This window comes from Vicugna pacos, chromosome 1, assembly GCF_048564905.1.
Source record: "Vicugna pacos chromosome 1, VicPac4, whole genome shotgun sequence".
NCBI lineage: Eukaryota > Metazoa > Chordata > Mammalia > Artiodactyla > Camelidae > Vicugna > Vicugna pacos.
The window spans coordinates 49,129,836-49,149,912 of record NC_132987.1 but is presented as its reverse complement, the minus strand read 5'-3'; the positions used below and the strand labels follow the sequence as shown (position 1 = coordinate 49,149,912).

General features: G+C 43.0%; 1 protein-coding gene across 6 annotated transcripts in view; it reads left to right on the top strand.

Annotated features, from left to right (window-relative positions):
• KCNMB3 (potassium calcium-activated channel subfamily M regulatory beta subunit 3) overlaps positions 1-20,077 on the top strand; it is a 77,619-nt gene that overhangs the window by 36,615 nt on the left and 20,927 nt on the right. Inside the window, exon 1 of one of the 6 annotated variants that reach the window (XM_072961444.1) lies at positions 8,872-8,941. The exons of 4 other annotated variants lie outside the window; for them this stretch is intronic. The gene's annotated coding sequence lies outside the window, so the exon portion shown is untranslated. Of the gene's footprint in view, positions 1-8,871; positions 8,942-13,983; positions 14,069-20,077 lie in introns of those variants that run through there. One more of the 6 variants, XM_072961434.1, reaches the window with a different exon arrangement.

Sequence of the window (20,077 nt, the reverse complement as noted above, 5' to 3'; positions counted from 1 at the left end):
AGTAGATCTTAAAAGTTCTTATCATAAAAAAATGCAACTTTGCATTGTGATGGATATTAACTAGACTTATTGTGGTAATCATTTTGCAATATTTACATACTTTAAATCACTATGTTGTACCCCTGAAACTAATATAATGTTATATGTTAGTTATATCTCAAGAAAAAAATTTTCCTTAGAGATATGTTAAGTATCTTGTATCTTAAATTAATTGTGATTCAAGAGAGAAAAATTTATAGATTATTTTTCTTAACTCAAGAAAGTGTTTTTAAGATAGGCTTTCAAAGAATCTTACAGGGGAAAAAAAATCCTATAACTCATAGATTATAAAGAAAAGAGGGTTTTGTCTTTAAAACAACATCTTATGCAGTTAGGAGCCAGGTGAACTTAGTTACCATGTGAATAATTCAGAGAGGCAAATTAACTGCAATAGGAAAATGTTTGGTCTAGTGTGGTCCTCTATATCCATACAACTCAAATGATACGTGGGAAAAAAAAAATCTCTGTCTGGGAACAACCACATTTGTTGACCAAACTACCTTAACTAAAGTGTGTGGACCAGAGGAAGTGAGGGAGCTAGACTCAGAAATCTCTTTGAGTAGCTTTTTTGAGGAATGACAATACCAAATGCCAGGGATGGTAAGGAGCTTGGAATGTCCATGGACTAACTTGATTATTGGCCAAATGTCAGATGGATGATGCCTTCGGTTGTGCCTGTGAAGTGTGAAGTTTGAACCTGCCTGTGGAATTTGGACTTGCTTAGACACCCTTCATAGTAAGATAAACTAATTCCTTGTAATAAATCTCTCTCTCTCTCTCTCTCTCACACACACACACAGAGAAATGGAAAGGATTAGTGGGAGCAACAATGTGGGGAGTGGAAATCAGGAATTCTCTTTCAGACATGTTCAGTTTGAGATGGTTTGACGTCCAAATGGAGAGGTCAAGTAGGCACTTAGATGGCTGATAAACACAAGGGCTAGAGACATAAATCTTAGGAGTCATGATTATAGAGATGTTTATGTTAAATCCATAGATCATGAAATTGGATGGGGTTTCCAAGGGAGAGAGTGTATATAGAGAAAATGAGGGAAACCATGAGTGAGCCCTGGGTGGTCCAAACTTTAGAGCCCCAATAGTGCACGTGAAAGCAGAAAAGAACATGGATGAGGAGTGGTCCCTGAGGGAAGAGAACCAGGGGAGTGTCATGAGAAGCCATGAGAAGACAGTGTTTCAAAAAGGGAGAGGCCAGATGAGTCTGATGCTGGTAAACTGTTGAGTAAAACAAGGTGGCCATTGGATTTTATAATAACAATAACTCAGTGTTTACATGATACATTTTGGAGCACTTTTATAAAATCTGGCATGTTAGTTTTTTCTCTCACGTGAGCTATTGGGAAGTGGTTATGGTCATTACCATCCTTTTTTTTTTTTTTTTTTACCAAGGAACCTGTGTTTATCAGACAGATTTCAGGGAACTGCTCAGGATTAAAGGGGCGAGTTATGGCAGACCTGGTTAGAACCAGATTTCAGCATTTCAGCTTACTTCTCTGATTCCAAGTCCTGGTTGTCATAGAAATCACCTGTGGTACTTTCTAAAAATACAAACACTGGGGACCTACCCCAAGTATGTTCCATCAAAGAACTCTCAGATAAGGGTTAGGGAATGAGCGTTAAGGAGAAAATAAATGCATACAACTCAACAAGTCGTAATAATGAGAGACCAGGGTAGAGGATCACTCAATTAGTCTACAGTGTATTCTGAGCAACGTTAAAATTAGACTTCATGGAATTAAAGTCTATGTACAGTTTGGTTAAGCTAGTTCACAAATGCCAGATGAAACTTCTTTGAGCTTCTTCAGGGTGGAAAGGCTAATTAATGTTAATACCTCAGTTCAATCTGCTAAGGTGTTTTCTTATAATTAGTCTCCAGCTTCTGAATGGAGAAAGCATTTCCCAAAAGGCAGTTCTTTCCTTTGTGATTGAACTTCCAAATTAAACTTAGTTGTCTCATCAGGTGAATTTCCATGACCAGTTCCTCCAAGTTGAGAATCACTTCATGTAGTGAGAGATATATCTGATGGAAACATGTGAAAACAGTCATCTGCACGTTTAGGATGCATGTCCAAAGCATGAACACGTCTACCTATTACAAAGCTATTGCAACTTAATAATAAAAAGACACCCCAATCTAAAACAGGCAAAGGAAGAGGCATTTCTCCAAAGGAGATACACCATAATCAATAAGCACATGAAAAGATGCTCAGCATGATTAGCTGTCAGGGAAATGCAAATCAAAACCACAATGAAGTATCACTTCACACCTACTAGGATGGCTGTAATAATAATTTAAAAAGAAAATGACAAGTGTTGGTGAGGATGTGGAGAAATTGGAACCTTATACATGGATGGGAGGTAAAACAGTGAATAGCTTTGGAAAATGGTCTGACATATCCTCAGAAAGTTAAACATGGAGATTTGTGGCCCAGCAATTCCACTCCAAGGTATATGTACCTAAGACAATAGAAAACTTGTATTTGCACAAATACTTGTGCTCAAGTGGGGTATTCAGAGCAGCATTATTCATAATAGCCAAAATGGGGAAACAATCCAAATGTCCATCAACTGATGGATGGATAAATAGAATGTGGTTTATCCACACAATGGAGTGTTACTCACCAATAAAAAGAAATGACTTACTGATACTTGCTACAATGTGGATGAACCTTGAAAACGTTATGCTAAGTGAAAGAAGCCGTTTCCAGATGACCATATATTGAATTGTATGATTCCATTTATATGAAATGTCCCAAAGAGGCAAATTTATACAGTCAGACAGTAGATTAGCGGTTGTCTAGGACTGGAGGGGGAAGGGGTATTGAGGAGGTAATGGTTAAGAGTGTGGGTTGCTTTTTAGGGTAATGCAAAATGCTCCAAAATTGGTTGTAGTGATGGTTGCCTAACTCTGCAAATATACTGAAAGCCATTGGATTATATGCTTAAAAAATGACCTTCTGAGTTTTTTTGAGTGCCTCAGGCTGTTTTTCATAACTATCTATCATTAGGGCTTCTCTGTTCAAACTTTAGTTTTCTGCCGTTTTATTCTGTCCCCTGTACTACATGATAGCAAAGTAGGCTTCTCAAGGTTTCTCAATCTGGCCTTGCTCTTTCCTTTTTCCTTGTAATGGTCCGCTGGCCCCCTTCCACCTGCCATGCCTCATCTTCAAAACCCAAGTGAAATACCTTCTCCTCCATCTCTGCCCATCTCAATTCCCATAATATTTTTGCTCAGTCTGCTAAGTGCTCAGTTATGATAGGGGAAATTTTTGCCTCTCCCCTGCCTTCTTATTTTCCAGGTTGCCTCCACTTAATTGCTTTCACCCTCTCTTCTTAATTATTGCAAAATATGTGAGAAATATAGTCAAAATTACTTTTTTAGGGGGGCGGGCAGGGGTAGAGTTGAAAGAACACTTGTATTTTTTGTTTTGTGTAAGCTGTTTGTGGGGACGTTCATATGTTGGATGGTGTGCTTCTGGAATCTGACCATCGAGGTCAGGTTACCCCAAGCAGAACACACCTGAGATGAGAGAAAGCTGTGGGTGAGTGAGACAAGATTCTAGATGTCAGCTCCCCTTTCCTTGAGTGAGTGGGACGGCAGGCACACTGAGACCATTCCTAGGCTGGGAGTCCTCCCACACCATCTGCTGCCGGCCTCGGGCTGTGCCCCTTGCTCCTGGTTAGAGGAGGCTGTGGGCCCCTCCCAGGCACGAGAGGGACAGGAGGACTGCCGCTGGATTGCATTGCCTAGTGTGTCCTCTTCCTTCACGTAGGCCTGAAGAGTATCTTGCAGGTGGTGGAAATAAAGCACAGGGGACCTAAGTATTTGTCCTTAATCACATATGTTAATTTTGGGGTAAGTTTTAGGTTTTGTTTGTTTGTTTGTTTGTTTGTTTGTTTGCAGGAGGGAGTTGGAGGTAATTAGATTTTTATTTATTTATTTTTTAATGAAGGTACTAGGGACTGAACCCTGGCCTCTTGCACGGTAAGAAACATCAAGATAAATAAATGATCCAGGTAGAAGGCTGAGGGGGACGATCTGTGGTGTTACTTAGTTGCCACACTTTTAAAAGATCGCACGTTTGTTCAGAAGCATGCACCAACTTATTGGCACAGCTTCACAGATATTCACTATGAAACAACACCCATGTAACTGATACTCAGGTTAAGAAATTAAACACTGTGAGCACTTCATCCCAACCCACGTATCAATTTCTGATCCGAACCCCATCTTCTCCCACAAGGTAACTGTTACCCTTCTTTGATGTTAATTGTTTTTTTGCTTTTCTTTACGGTTAGGCCATACATGTGTGCCACGTGTGCAGTATCCTTAAATAATATTGTGTTGTTTTTGCCTGTTCTGGGACTTCATATAAGTCAGATTGTATATATTCTTTTGTATCTCGCTTTTTTCTTTTGGCTCAACAGTATGTTTTAAGTCACTCATATTGTCGCGTGAAGTTGAAATTCATTAATTTTGTTGTCAAGTGATATTTCTGCATGATATATTATGTATTTTAATCCATTCTGTTGAAAAACGGGTTACTTCCGATGTACGTTTTCATACCCGTATTCTGGTTTGTGGGGTATATACATTTCTCTGGGATGTATGGCCGTGAATATAATTGCTACATCCCTGGGCATGTATGTCTTCAACATTACCGGATGCTCTCAAGTTGTTTTACAAAGTGGTTATTCAGATTTACAACCTCACCAGCAATGTAGGGCAGTTCCAGTTCTGCACCTTTATCAGCATTTGGTGTTTTCTTTCTCCTTTTTTTCCTTGATTTTCTTTTCCTTCTTTCCCTCCCTCTCTCCCTCCCTCTCTTCCTTCTTTACTTCCTTCCTTCCTATTCCAGTGCCAATATAGTATATATCATTGTGGCTGAAATTTGCTTTAGCACTTCTTCACGGGCAATGAGGATTTCCTGTTTTGTGAAGCAACTTTTCAAGACTTACTTTTTAAAAATTGAATTGCATGCATTTTTCTCAATAGATTTGGCCTGTCTTTCCTTTCGTGAATTATAGGTGGATGTTGATAGAGAGTGGAGACCTGTGGTTATATCCCACCATTTAGAAAACTGCAAAGTGAAGTTTAAGTTATTGTGTGTGTGTATGTGTATGTGTTGCAGGGAAATGTATTGAGTCAGTTCTCCTTTTCAGATGTTACCTCCAGGAAGTTCATGAGTTTTCTGCCCTTGAGCTTGGGCAAGAGACTCTTGGTAAGATTTGAGTAAGTGCCATCAGGGGAGGGCACAGGATCCCCCCACCCAAAATCAGGAGATCATTTACTGGAGGACATCAAAGGATGTCCATTGCTTGGGGGAAGGCCTCCAGTTAATTATTACCTAGAAGCAGAGAGCAGATTGTGGTCTGATCAATCTCCTAAACTGTTGAGTGCCCTTTAATCAGTGCTTTGAAGACATTTAAATTCCCATTAGACCCATTAGTTCATCTGGAAACTAATGTTTACTTGGAAATGAGCCAAATAAGAAGGGGATACTCTGAAACAATCCCCTGGAGGAATGTGTCTTTCCTCCCCTTAAACAGAAATTGAAGCAGGATAGAGCAGAAAGTAGGAGAAAGTCAGTTGCAGTTTCTAATACATAAGCTGCTGGAACATTTCTGCATGTCTTTAAACATCATTTTAAAAGAGCTGATGGGCTGACCCTGCAATATAATGACTGATAATTTCTACATTTGAACATTTTTTTCTGCTAGAGGATTAATCTTAAGTTTTTTTTTAAATAATACTTAAGCTGGTTGGAATTTTGCAAAGCATTATTTCTCAAACAAAAATGGAATTACAGCTTTTGCTAAGCTCCACGAAGGCAGAGATTTGGGTGTCTTGTATTTGCCATTGTGTTTCCAGAGCCTAGAGCAGTGCCTGGTGTAATGCAGGCCCTCAAGCAGTCATTGATAAATGAGTGAACAGATGATTTTTTGGCACTGATGTTAGTGAAAACTGATGGCCTAATAACAGGAGGAAGCAAAGCTGGTGCTTATTTTTGTGTGAATGCATGCAGGCACACACACTCGCTACTTTAGTTTGACTATGTTTATGACTTTCCAGGGAAAAAGAGGCAGAATTTCTACCCTTAGGAAGATAATACATATAAATAACTAACCAGCATGAGAAAAGTTTTATAGCCGTAAAACACAAGCAATAAACTTAAAGGTCAGGTCCTAGTTCTTAAGGGCAAAACTGGTTTTCTCCTCTTTGATTTCTGAAGAATCCTCTGACTGAGAAACGTGTAATACAGGATCTATACACAGAAGGTTCTCAAAAAAAGTGTGCACAGGGAAAACATTGTTTCAAAGCAGTTTACCTGGAATTAGAATTTAATTCATTGTAAATCAGCACATTCTCTGCAGCATTTTTTGCCTATAGGAAATATGCTCTGCAGCGGGAAGTGTGGGGGTGAGGAGGGGCAGTTCACTGTGGTGTTCTCGGTGCGCCTCACCTGTGGCAGGACTTGGCCACGTGGCACGAATCAGTCCTGTAAAGAAGAGGTGAGGGCATCGAGGATGACTAACCTGGAGGAGGGGGGGTCTTTGGGGAGTTGACAGGATTGTTCTCTTCGGGTATTTGAAGGCCTAACCTGTGGCAGAAGATGGGCCAAATGAATAACACTACGTGGATGCTTCCAACAGGCAGGTTTTGACTTGTCACATATCAGCAGAGGAGCAACTTGATCTTCAAAACCTGGAAGAGTACGAAATTGCATTCCTTTTCTGATTTTATTTTGTCCAAGGCATTTCCATGGGGCACCTCATGTTTCTCTTTTATTCATTCCCTTGTTTTCTCCAAGGTTCACTGTATGAGTTCCTTGATTCAGCAGGAAAACACCAGCTTTCTGTCAGTATACCTGCTTTTTGGGGAGTGATGATTCTCTCTGGGTCGTTACAATATATATTTCAAGGCTTAGGAGTCCATGGCTGCAATCAGTTAAGAGCAATATACGGTTCTACCTCTTGTCTATAAAAATGAGAACTAAGACCTGTGGTAGAACATAAGTCAATTTCAGGACTGCCTAAACCTCCACAGCATTGCTCCTAATTAGTGTCGTATTGCTAAGGATTCCTCACAAATCAGTGTGAGAAATTAGTCTCTATAGACAGCTGTGTCTGCTGCCCTTGGTATTATTTGCACATTACCTTATTGTTAATATGCGTGGTATCTTGGATTAAATATATTAGTTTTATCTTGATTTTTGTTTGGATGATAAAATATCAATTATTGGGCTATCACACATCAATCTTTTTTCCTTTAAATTCAGACCTCATCCCTTGTTTGGAAAATTCAAGTAATTTAAGAGAAGTGTTATGTCTTAGAAAGATAGACCCAGAGCAGGGATTTCTAGAAAGTGTTCCAACCTGAAATCTGCTTCTGAATCCTTACACAATCTTGAGTAAATTGCCCAACTTCTTAGCATCTCATTTTTAAATCTATAAAATAATGTTAGCAAGGGAAATTTACCATATTCTTTTTGTTGAAGGATGGAGGTATGTTTAAAAATTCTTGGCATGTCATAGTAAATTGTCCCTGAAAAGAAATAGCGTTAAGATGACTGACTTTGAGTCTTGTTGTATTGTTGTTTGGTTTTTAAAAAATCTTTATTCATACTTCAAGCTTTCTTTACTAATAGGGCTCTGTGGGACCTGGCTTCAGGGCACTCGGTGGCTGAGGTTACGGAGTGAATTATGGTGAGGAAGCAGGAATCACTGTAGTGAACTTTTCCAGGGAGGGAGAGGGCTGGGATGAGCATGTGTTTAGTTTGAGGGATGACTCCCAAAATGCCAGCAAATCACAGCAGCCCATCAGTTCAGCAGTGCCCCACTACCTTGGTGTGGTAGAAAGTTCAGTGTTAAGAAGCTAGGGTTTGTTCTAGCTCAGGTACCAACTAGCAACAGCCCTGAACAGGTCACTTACCCTCTGTGGGCTTTTGTATCTTTATCTGTAAGTCTAGGGAAAGCCAGGGCTGGATCTGCACTGGCCAGTCCAGTAGCCACCAGCCACATGGTGGCTATTGAGATATGGCTAATGCAATTGAGGTGGAACTGACATTTTAATTTACTTTAACCTAAATGAATTTGAATTTAAATTAAATGGCTGAAGCAGTGTAAAATATGTTTTTTTTAAGCATTGCTTTAAAACTTTGGTAGGTACATTTCACTTAAACCATAGAAAATGTGTAGTGTCCTTATTGAGATATGTTGCAAATGTTAACGATACACCATATTTCAAAGACAGTATGAAAAAGACTGTAAACTATCTCAAAAAGAGGTTTTTTTTTGTATTGATTACATGTTGAAATGATAGTATTTTGTTATCTCTTTTTTACTTTCTACGATGTGACTACTAGAAAAAATTTGAACTACATATATGGCTCACATTTGGATTGTGATGGACTAGGTGATCTCAATTACATCTTCCAATAATAAAACCTATTGTTCTAGGTAGCTATTGTGAAAGTTCAGTTGAGGTGCTTTGAGAATGAATTTTAAAGTAGAGAGTGTGCATTATAGGCCCACTTACTAGCTGTGTGATTTGGCAAGTTTTTTTTTTAACCTTACTGAGCCTCAGTTTCCTCATTTGAGGAATAAAGGTAAACACATCTACCTCACAAAGTTGGGGTAAAGGTTGAATGAAATAGTGCATACAAGGTGCCAAACAGAATCCCTGTGATCATGTTGAGATAAAATCTCCCCAATCTTCTTGTCTCTCTGATTATAGTTTTTAATACCCATGAGGACCAAAAGAGGAAACCAAGACAGGAGGGTTTTGGCACAAGCACCAGTTCTTATCAAGAGCCGAGATGAGCAGAGGTCTCTGCGGTCACGGGAAACGTGGGCTTTGTTAACATGAACCAGCCGTACACAGGTTTGATCCTTGATGTGATCCGGGGGCCCACTTTCTAGCCAGGCACACTCATGTCTGTCTCTCCCTTTGCTCTTCCTCTTTTGCCCTGACAACCTTTCTAGTTAGTTACATAGTCCAGGCTTTTGAAGCTTCCTGCTCTCAAGTAGTAGGAATGTTGAAAGACATAATTCAGACTGTTTAGGAAAAAGGACATGTCCCCCTCCCTTCCAGTGTATCATTGTGGACCACGGATGTTCCTTGGAGGCAGGTGAGAAAAAACTCTTTGTAGCAGGTGTGAGTGCCTCCTACTTTGTATAGGCTCCTCGTGTCCTCCCCACCACCCTAACCCCCAACAGAGGTCCCCAGACAGAAAGGTGAAACACAGAAAGGGCAAAGTCTGTACAACACTGCTATGGGAAAGGGGGCAATCCCAAGTGTCACAGATAACAGATATGTGGCATACTGCAGTTTTATTTGACCAATATTTATTCATTTCAAGTTTTTGTTTTATTTAATCAATGTTGATTATTCATAGTGATGGAGAGAATAAGTTCTGAGGTAGAAAAAACGTGGATTTGAATGTGAGTCATAATACTACTGTGTATTCCGGGAAAGTTTCCTAACCTCTCTGAGTCAATTTCCTCATCTGATAGTTATGTCTCATGCTGCCTGTCTCACGGGACCCTTGTAAGGATTAAGTGAGGCAATGTGTAGTGCCTGGAACATGGTGAGGGTTCAAGAAATGGTAGTTATTCTTATTTTGTTCTTGTAATATTTATTTAAAGCTATTATTCAATTATTATTATTTAACAAACACATAAACTAGTCTTTTTTGAAGTAGCTTTTCATCTCTTGTGTGATTTCTGTTAGGGTGAGTTTATTTCTTTGATATCTGTGTAATGTACTTTTATGCTTAAAGCAAAGAATTATAATATAAATCAGGAAAGAAAATACTCTCACTTGTGACTTGTAACTCAGAGGGTAGTAGTTTCAGTTTTGTCGCCCCCATGGGTGACTGAAGTGGGATCCTTCTGTGGGTCCCGTGAGAGTCAACCAAGGCAGCTGAAGCTATTTGACAGCCCCTTCGGCAAGAGCAGAGATGCTCCAAAGGCTCCGAGGAACTTGGCACTGTTTCCTCTGTAGAAAATGGGGAGAAATCATAAAGGAATTAAAAAAAAATGTGACCAACAGTTGGTTTCACTCTTTACATCAGCCATAAAGCTGCGTATTCCTGGGAAGAAAAGGCAAAAGGAAGAATGCCCGCTTGTGGATTCTTGAGTCACCTGTCCCGTGGGCTGTGGCCCATTAAGGTCAGTGCCACACCTCACTGCTCCCCAGGATCTGTGCTTTGGGAGCTAAGAAATCTGCCTTTGATCTGACATTCTTTGCTTTCCAAAAGCACTTCCTGACACCCGGGAACGCAGCCTGAGGGAATGCCACAGGCAGCCAAACCCTGGGTCTGCTGCTCCCTTCACATGGGCGAGCTGAGGCTGTCAAGCAGGAAGGGCAGCATCATCTCATTACTTGACCAGGTTCCCACAACCCCTCACCCCTACCTTTATTCCCGCACCTGTTCCAGAGTTACGCCTTTATAATTGTTACCAATGGGAATATGAACACCTCTGACAAAGTTGTAGACTCTCAGGGGCACCATTGGCATGAATGGTGCCTCCTGCGGGTGTGCAGTACCCAGCCTGAACAGCCCCTCCACAGCGGCTCGGCCTGAGGATGGGGTGAAGTGGGCGGCTAGTGAATTGGCCTTGTACATTTTTCATCCTGGCATCTGGTAGTACGTGGTAGATGCTCAACAAAGATTTTTGGAATGAATGACACTGGCTTTACCTTCTACTTTAAGTTGATTTGACCCATTTCCCTGATTTGTGGATCTTTTAATCTAGTCAGTTATCCTATTATCAGGAGATTCCTACTTCATCCGGGAAAGCACTTCAGTTTTAAAGAATTTATGTTACTTATGTTTCTCGTGCAAACAGCAAAGCTTCTAGAGGGATGAGCCCACAGGCGGAGGAGTCGGGAGCGCGGTGCCCCGCGTCCTGTCTGCTGGGCTGCCTGGGTCTGCAGGCCTCTTTGGCCCGCGTTCCCCCCACTCTCAATGCTGAGGAACAACTCAGTGACCTTCTGGCCTCATTTTCAGTGTCACAGCTGTGGCTCTGGAAAGGAAACCAAGTTTATATTTTCAGAATATAATAGCACTGAGTTTGGGGCACAGCTGCAGCAAAATCACCCAGAAACAGATACACAATATGTAAACACAGTGGGGAGGGATTGCTCCGTTTTCCTAATTAGGAGTGTGGTGGTGGGGAAGGGAGTGAGATTGTGAGTGGATTATCTGTCTTGGATTCTTCTGATTGCTTGAACTCATACTTCAGTGAGGAGAAATCTAGCCCAGAGTGCCAGTGGTGCCAGGCTGGGGAAGCCTCTCCGAGTTTCTCCAGGTCAGGTGGAGAGATGGTTATGACACCATGTGTCAGGCACCGGGTGGCCTGGGAGGGTCACTGCCCCCAGGTCCTTTCTCCACGCACTGCCAGCCTCACGTTCTAGGGGAGAACACATCTTCCTTATGGTTTTGAAGAAATTGAGCTGCCCAGACCTGAGTTCACCTGATCTGCTTCTTGATTACTAAAAAGGAGCATAAAGGCATAGAACATTCTTTTCTCCTGACAAACCCTGCCTTTCAAAATCCATTGTGCTGCTGCAGACCCCAGAGTCACATCCTTGGAGGTCAGAAACTGATTATAGAGTCCTTCTCTCTTGACCTTCCTGCTGTAAAAATCCTGTCCCCTCTTCCCTCTGCTCAGGGACCCCAGAGAGCTGTGTGTCTCCGCCTGACTAGAGAGGAGATCACACACAGGAAGACGCAAAAGAGGAAAATCCATTAATATATTTTAAAACTGTCTCCTGTAATAGCAGAATTCATGTTGTGGCAAGAGGCTTCACACATCCTCAGCTTCCCAGAAGACAAAAGATACTTCATGAGAAAATGGGAAGAGACCCAGTACCAAGGGTTAGGACATGAGAATATGTTTTGCCCTCAAATTTCCCAGGCCGTTGGGCTGTTGTCCTACACGTGACCCCTCACCCCACCTGTCTCAGTTTCCTCACCCAAAATGGGAGTGTAGCAGGGCACATACCAGGTTTGTGGAATCAAGCTTTTATAATCCTCTTCCTGAGGAGCAAATGGAAATAAATTGAGCTTGTTAATAGAGGGTTAGTAAGAATTGACAGCCCATGCTATAAAACACAATTTGGAAAAGGGTAAACAGATCGTTGAATTTGGTGCTTAGGATTCAGTCCAGGTTTACGACTTGTGAGGTTTCCTTTTTTTTTTTTAACTTGCCAAGGAAATATGGCCTAGATATTTCAGCCTGGATGAACCAGATGGGGTAATCCATTAAGTTGCCAATCGTTTCTGCCCATGTGGCTGCAAAGCCAGGCACCTAATTTCATGCTCTGGAAATAATCATGGTGTAATGCATCCTTTTAAAAGGGAGACCTGTTTCCTTGCTGCCAAAGTAACGATGTCTGATAATTTACCTTTGCCATTGTTGGTGGATAGTTATTGGCTTCCATTAATAATTGGCACAAAGATTTTCTAGCCTATTTGCTCCCTCATGGACCGTTAGGCATTTAAAGTAGGTAAGCTGATGGGTACAGTGCTCTTCATCATCCTTATACGTTTGTGACTGGGTCAGATTTTCTGTCAAGGAAAGCAGAAAACAGAAATACTTTCTCTAATATACCTTTTATCTGAATGGCTTAGAAATTGATTCTTTTTTCCAGAGACAAATGACAGGAACTCAACTCTATCTAGCTTCAGCAAGAAAGTGAGTTTATTGACTCATCTAACAGGGAAAAGCAGCCAGGAGTGGATTAGCTTCAGGCACAGCTGGATCTAGGGTTCAAACATTATCATCTAGGCAACTTTCTTCCTTGTGTGTTTTACAGGCGGGTTCCCTTCGTGTCATAGGCAAGATGGGTGACAGTAGCCCTAGCCCCATACTCTCCAGCTTCACATCCCTGATTGAAAATAGGTTTCTCTTCCATTGTCCCAACATTGCCTGCTTGGGCCGTGTGTTCATCTTTGAACTAGTCCCTGTGACCAGGGGCTGGTAGACGTGAACTGGATAGTCTGGACAGAGCTCATTCCTCCGTGTGGTGGAAATGGCAGATACTAACCCCAGAAAAAAAGTTCCTTTATGTCCAGTTGGCTCTGGTTCAGCTGCATGGCCATTCCTGAGTCACACACCTGACCAAGGGAATGTGGTGCTCTGATGGGCCAGGGCTGGGTCCCCTGTGTCATCTCTGGAGATAGAGAAATAGGACACGAACTGAGAGGGGGGTGCCCGAAAGAAAACTGGGGCACTGGAGAGAAGTTGGCTAGCTAAAACAAAGCTATTATGAGACTTCAGCAGAAGCTTACATTTATAGTTTGTTTTTTTTTTTTTTGGAGGTGGGGTAGGAAATTAGTTTTATCTATTTATTTATTACTTTTGGTGGCAGTGTTAGGAATTGAATCCAGGACGCTGTGCTTGCGAGGCATGTACTGTGCCACTGAACCATACCCTCCCCAGCACTTATTGTTTTAAACCTTTGGAGGTTTTATTTGTTTTATTTTTTATGTAACACTATATGGAGACCTAAGGAAACATAAGTTTACCCAGGTTTCAAAAACCTGTATTTACAGAGTGTTTTTGATTTCACAGAGTTCTTCCACCAATCCTTAGAACAACCCCTCGGAGTTAATAACTATTCCCATTCTATGGGCGAGGAAACTAAGGTACAGAGAGATCAGTTAACTGGCCCCACACCACACAGCTAGTAGTAGCCAGAGGAGGCAGCCCTCCAAGCCAGGCTGCCTTCATAGTCCTGCCTTTTCCACTCTGCCCTGAGAGAGAGAGAGAGACAGACAGTCAGACAGACACTCAATGAACCCAGTTCCATCGTGAAGAGGAGGAGGGCTCAGATTCAAGAGAGAGTTCAGGGGAGTAAGCAGCAGGCTACAGTGACTCACTGACGGTGGGTGGAGGGAGAGGAGGTGACTGAGCCTCCAGCTCAGGTGAGGATGGGGTGGATGCTGCTGCTGTGAGGAAATACAGAGGTCGCAGGCCGAGATGGTGCCCAGCTTCTCAGGTACGCCCCCCCCAGTTCTTGAGCCACTTGTGATGACTCCCCAGCAAAAACCAACCCCCTTTACCCTCCGCCTCCCCTCTAAGGCTCCTTTTAGGCCTGAAATCCCGTGGTCTGGCTGGAGTTAGCTTTTATGATAGTCTGGCCTTTATGTCTTCTTTCAGTTCCTCCAGGACTTGGGTTCCTTTGCTGCCAATTTGGATGAAGGTCTCTGTGACCCTGAGAATGAGGCCTGGTATCTGAGTGGCTAGAGTTCTAGCACATCGGTCTCCCCTGCGTAGTCCTAGCACTCCAGTGCTGCTTCAGGGCCAGTGCCACGGCTGGGCCTCGGTGTCCTGCTCAACTCTCACAAGCCCTGGCTGTCCGACCTCCTGGCACGTTGGGTGGGGCCGTACCTCACGTGGACAGATATCCTTCAGTAATGGTCTGTCACCTTGACTCATGAACATCAGCCACAGCCTGGATGTCCCAGAGCGCTGCTTTGCTTGGCTATTTGTGTGGCTGGGTCCACTGGGCTTACCTCTTCTGAGGCTCTTAGATGCCACTTCCCCACGTGGGTATCCCCGCCAGAGCCATCGGGTCCCTTGTTCCCCTTGCTCACCGGGCTCTCCCCACCGTGGAGCCTTTGCCCTGGCTGCCCTACTGCCGGCCCTGCTCTGCTCCCCGGCCTGGTCGGCCTTTTCTTGCCATTCAGGTTGAGCTTTAATGTCGTGTTCCTACTCAGTGTGGCCTGCCTTCATCCCATCTCTTCCTTGATCCCCACCCCCACCCAATTTCTCTTTCCTCATCGCACCATGTATCTGGAATTCTTTTATCTGGGTCCTTGCCTTTCATCTGTCTCCTCACTGGGGTAAGAGCTGGCAGGCAGGAACCCCCCGCCTTAGACACAGCGTTACACTGGAAGGCCCAGAGCAGGCCCTGCGTCACAGGGGAAGCTCAGTGAACTGCCCATGGAATGTTAGGGAATGATTCTTGATTGTCGAGCTCACCTCACGTCTGGTCTATACTGGAGAAGAAGATGTGATGGATTTTGTGCAGGCTGAATTGGAGGGCTTTCTGCTTGGAGCTGTCCAAGTCCCTCTGCCGGAACTGTCCACCTGCTCAAGCACACCCCTAGATTCAGCTCGGAATTGTCCTCTCAGAATTCTTCCCTTGCCCTGACGCCCAAAGCAGTACTAGGCAGCCCTTCTCCCTCGCTCTGGGAGCATCTCTTTCAGCCTTTACTTATCCACCTGTCACATAGCGCTGTGTGCTTGTTTGTGTACTTGTCTTTCTCCCCGATTAGACTGTGAGCTTTCTGCCAGCAGGAATTCTAAAGGGTTTGTCTTTGAATCCCTGATGTCTCGTAGTGTTATAGTTCAATTCCATGGTTATTTGTGTGGGAATATACAAGTTGGTGAGCGTGTTAGTAAATAAGATGTCTACATCTGATATGCAAGAGATAAGTCAGGGTTAGTGACACAATAATAAAATTAACTAATTAGTAGTCACTTACCCAAAAACCACGTGACTAGAGAAAGAAGCCTTTGAAACTTTGGCCATTCATGTGCAAAAGAGTTCACATCACCATTATTGTGTCGAATTCCATTCATCTGAGCCACCCTCCAGTCACACGCTTCTATTCACAAGCCTGGGATGGAAATTCAGGGAGTTGTGTCCTGACCCACTGGAGGTAACTCCACAGTCATGGCTGAGACAGTCTCAGCTCTTGAACATCTGTTTTCATCGAACCTGAGTTACAGTCAGTAGCTCTTGAGAGGCCAGCCTCATTAGTCATAAAAGCGTCTGTGCTGGGGAGGGCACCTACCTCATCCCGCCCACTGTAGCTTAATGACTCACGACGTGAGGGTTAGCCATCTCATTCTGCTCACTCTCAATTCATCCATGGGTTTATTCTGTACATCCCTCGGCCCGCTGGGTTATCACAGATTTGAGATCCAAAGACATAATTCAATTTGTGATTTTATGTACTGTCATCCCTGAGATGAAATTTTCATTGTGAAAAAAAATTAGTTGTTTATTCCCTAAGCATTTATAAATAGTGTAGTACATTGCAGACATTGTGCCAGGACTTGAGGACAAGGATGAGTACAGTAATGTCCATGTCTTTGAGGAGCTGATAGTCCAAAGGGCGGTGCAAGACAGGAGGGCACATGCTTTCAGTCTGATTTGGTGGGGGCCACGGACAGTAGAAGTCTTGGGGGTGAATACAAGCTGGTCAGATGAAGGATGGGGGCAAGGAGAAACAGCAAGAACACAAGACGGGAAAGCGTGGACAGGGCGTGGCGTGAGACCAAATCAGAGCAATCTCTGGGCTCTGTAGGGCACTTGAGTTTTAACCTATAGAACAGCATTTTCCAAAACATCTTTGAAGGAATACTTGTTCTGTGGGATGATAATTGCTCTTGCATAGTAAAAGGGTTTCATGGTTAACCAAAATTGGTGAACATTGACTTAAAAGTCAGTATTAATACTGTTTGGTTGGTACCTGTATTTCTTAAGTGCTGTACACCATCCTGTGATGGGGAGGCAGGATGAGGGGGGAACAGTACATAGGGTCCTATGCTCATGGGACTTACAGGCCAATGAGGAAGGCAGGAGTTAAGCCAATGGCTACAAATGATTTGTTAAGTGTGTACAAGTGAGGAACATCCCAGAAAGGAGACGGGGTTACAGGCTACAGGGTAAGAACAAGAATTAACATTCCTTCAGCCCATGCTGTCAGCCAGACATCAGGCTAAGGACTTCACAGTCATTATTATGTTTCAACAAAACTACCCGGGGCAATGTATGCTGGGTGCTTTCTTCATTGCCTGATGTTGGACATGGTCACAGGGCATCTCCCAAATGTGTCTGACCACAGGATAGTTTTTCCACAGATCAACCTTTTAATTCTGTGGCAGTTTTGGCACAGGGAACCATGAAGCCTTCTTGACTGTGGAGGGATACAGTCAAGTTTTATTGTCCAAATGGCAGAAAACATTTACTTTGTGATCCTCACCATAAGGTAAGAATAATGTTAGTGGCCACAGAGAGTGGCTGAGAAAATCAAATGAAACAATGAGTGAAGGGTTTACACACACATACACACATGAATGCTTGCACACACACACAGAGCACTCAGTATAGTGCCTTTTGCAGTGTAAGCAGATAGGGTAGATCAGGACATTTTGGTCCAGGGAGCAGAAGATTGAAATTATAAAAATGGAAATAGATCAAGATCCAGCAGAAGATAGAAGGGAAAGAAGCAAAGCACAGGCTGAAAGTGTTTCTTGGGAAGGAGGAGGACCCCTTTTGGTGGGGGTTGGGGGGAAGGCAGGTGGAAAATGGAGCAGCTGGGTGGGTATGGAGGTGATGTGGCACCAGAGATATTTTGGGAGGGAGTGAGGAGGGAAGCTGAGGAAAACAAGGTAAGAAGACTTGCTCTAAAGAAAGAGGCAGGGTGGGAATTGTATACAGTGTTTGATGTACAAAAGCCATATTTTTGGTTAAAGGAAATCAGTGCCAGTCCTCCTATCTGGATAAAAATATAGGCAGCCTCCCTGCCATGTCACCTCCCTGCTTCTCTTTTTATGGCATTATCTCTGACACAAAATACCTTCCCTGGCCACTTATTCATTCAGGCCTTTTATTTCAACCCTACTGTGTGGCAGGTACTAGAAGTCCAGGGATATCATCGCCCTGAGGATGGTGCTGAGGGTGGTGGAGGCTCAGGGGTGGGAAGAAAGCACAGCTTACCTCTCCTGTTCAGGGGCTGTGAACTTAGAAACTCGGAGAAGGCTGGATGTTTCCGTGCAGGGATTGTGTGGCTTTCTCTTTGCGTGTGTGCTCTGATACCTAATTATTCTCCCGAAAGAGCCAGTCGAGATGGCACTATGAATATACTTGAGTAGACATGTCCCATTTGGCCCAAGAAAGATGCTGGCACACTATATCCTAGAGCCTGGAAAATAATGTGTCGAGTCAAGCTTAAAAAAAAATTCCTGGAACATAATTGTCCACTTTCTTAACAAGGGGAACGGGAGTGTATTGAATCCTTTCAGACCTAATGCTCCCTTCATAGCAAACATTTTGCTATTCTGAAATGAGATTCATGGATGACATAACCTACCTACAAACATTTAAAAATAATATAGTGTCCTAACTATATTATTGAAGGGGAAATTAAAGTTAAGTTAGTTACCATTAAGTATGTAATTCTCCATGTTAATACTTCAGCGTGACCACATCAGTGGTGCAGTGAAGGACAGATGCTGACATCTGTATGGATACCCTCTGTGGATATGACAGCTGGAAACTGGCTGATTTGTGTGTCTTAGTATATTGGCAACTCAAACGCCACGAACAGCTTTGCTGATGGTGATGTAATTTTCTAAAACGGTGAAGAACTTTTGATAAAGTTCTGAACAAAACAAGTACCCATTTCTCTCAGTTTTCACAGCAGATGCGTTTTGGAAAATTTGGTGAAACTGAAAAAGGCAAAAGGCACGAGATATTTTGTGTTTACATGTAAAATGGTGTTTGGTTTTAGCTCAGATCGTTAATAACAGGCTTTTCATCTACGTGCATGTCCAGTGAGGTGCGAAAAGTTCCACGGCATTCAGGGCAATTCTTAGTTGTGTGGGGCCTTCCTGCAAAGTGCAGGACATCTGTCACATCTGGCTGTCTACGCCAGTCATGGTGACAGCCAAGAAACACCCCGCAGATTTCCAAAATGTCCACCAGGGGGTGGCCCCGTCCCCTTTGAGAACCACTGCTGGGTAATAAGTGAATATAATTGAACTCTACACTAAGAGAAGCTCATTAAGTGTTTGTTGGGTAGAATGACTAGGAATCTTGCAGATCCTCACAAACACCGTTTTGAACTTTACGTCACGCTGTGGAAAGGCTGTAGACAGAAGTGGACGTTCTAGACAGGGGTAGCCAAAGGTTTTCATCTTTCAAGCCTACCCCAGTTGGGTGGAAGTGTTGTCTTTAATGCCATACACAGAGTAATTTTTGAGGTAGTATCTAGCTTATTCAATCATTCAGGAACTATTTAGCGAGCATCTGTCCTGGACACAGTTCTGGGAGCTGGCGTTACAGCGGTGAATACAGCAGACCTCATGGAGCTAAGTTTTTGATCAGCTCAGGAGGAACTGACTTTAAAGGTGTGTGCAGTGGGGTCAGAAGCCCACCAGGCACAGGCTACCTGAATCTCTACTAACCCAGGAACTTTCCTGAAACTTTATTTTAAAAAATTACATGTCTGATAAAGGTTTATTTCCCTGTATTTTATTGTCTTCTCAGAAACAGAAACAAAACAGAACAAATTTTAGTTAATTGAAAATTCTGATTATTTGAGTTCTTGTTAACAGAGTTGGCCTATGATTTTAAAGGATGCATTAGAATTAATAACCAGAGACCACTTGCCAATAAATGAGGGCTTGTCAAATCAGGAACAAGAATTTATCAAGAAGTAAAAAAGATACCCAGACCTATCAAAACTTATGAACATCCTGTCTCTATGAAGACCTGACCACCAACATTCCTGGGCAAACCTTGAGAATAAGACACGTGTCCCAAGCCACTGACTGAGAAGGCAGATGGTCATTGCCAATAGGAGCATGAGCTGATCTCTCCTGGAGTCCTGGACCTGCCCCTTATTGCTGTGGCTTTGTGTCCTCATCTGCAGAATAAGTGAATACCTACCTCCTTGGGTGATGGGACTGAGGGAAATAATGTTCCCAAGGCACTGAGCGCAATGCCTGGAGCAGGGTTGCTCAGGGTGCCTAAATTATCACTACTTGTCCAGAAGAAGTGGGATGAGGGCAGGTGGTGGGTTCTCTTCTTTCTAGGTGAGCACCATCACTCAGCAGCGGAGGCAAGGTGTTCTTGTATGATTGTAACTCCAGGAGAGGAGATAACTTTTCCTTGCAAACAAACTTATGGTTTCATATACTTCATTGGATCTTAAAGGTGGAAAGTAAATTAAACACCTGCTCCAACCCCCATGTTGCACAAAAGAATGAG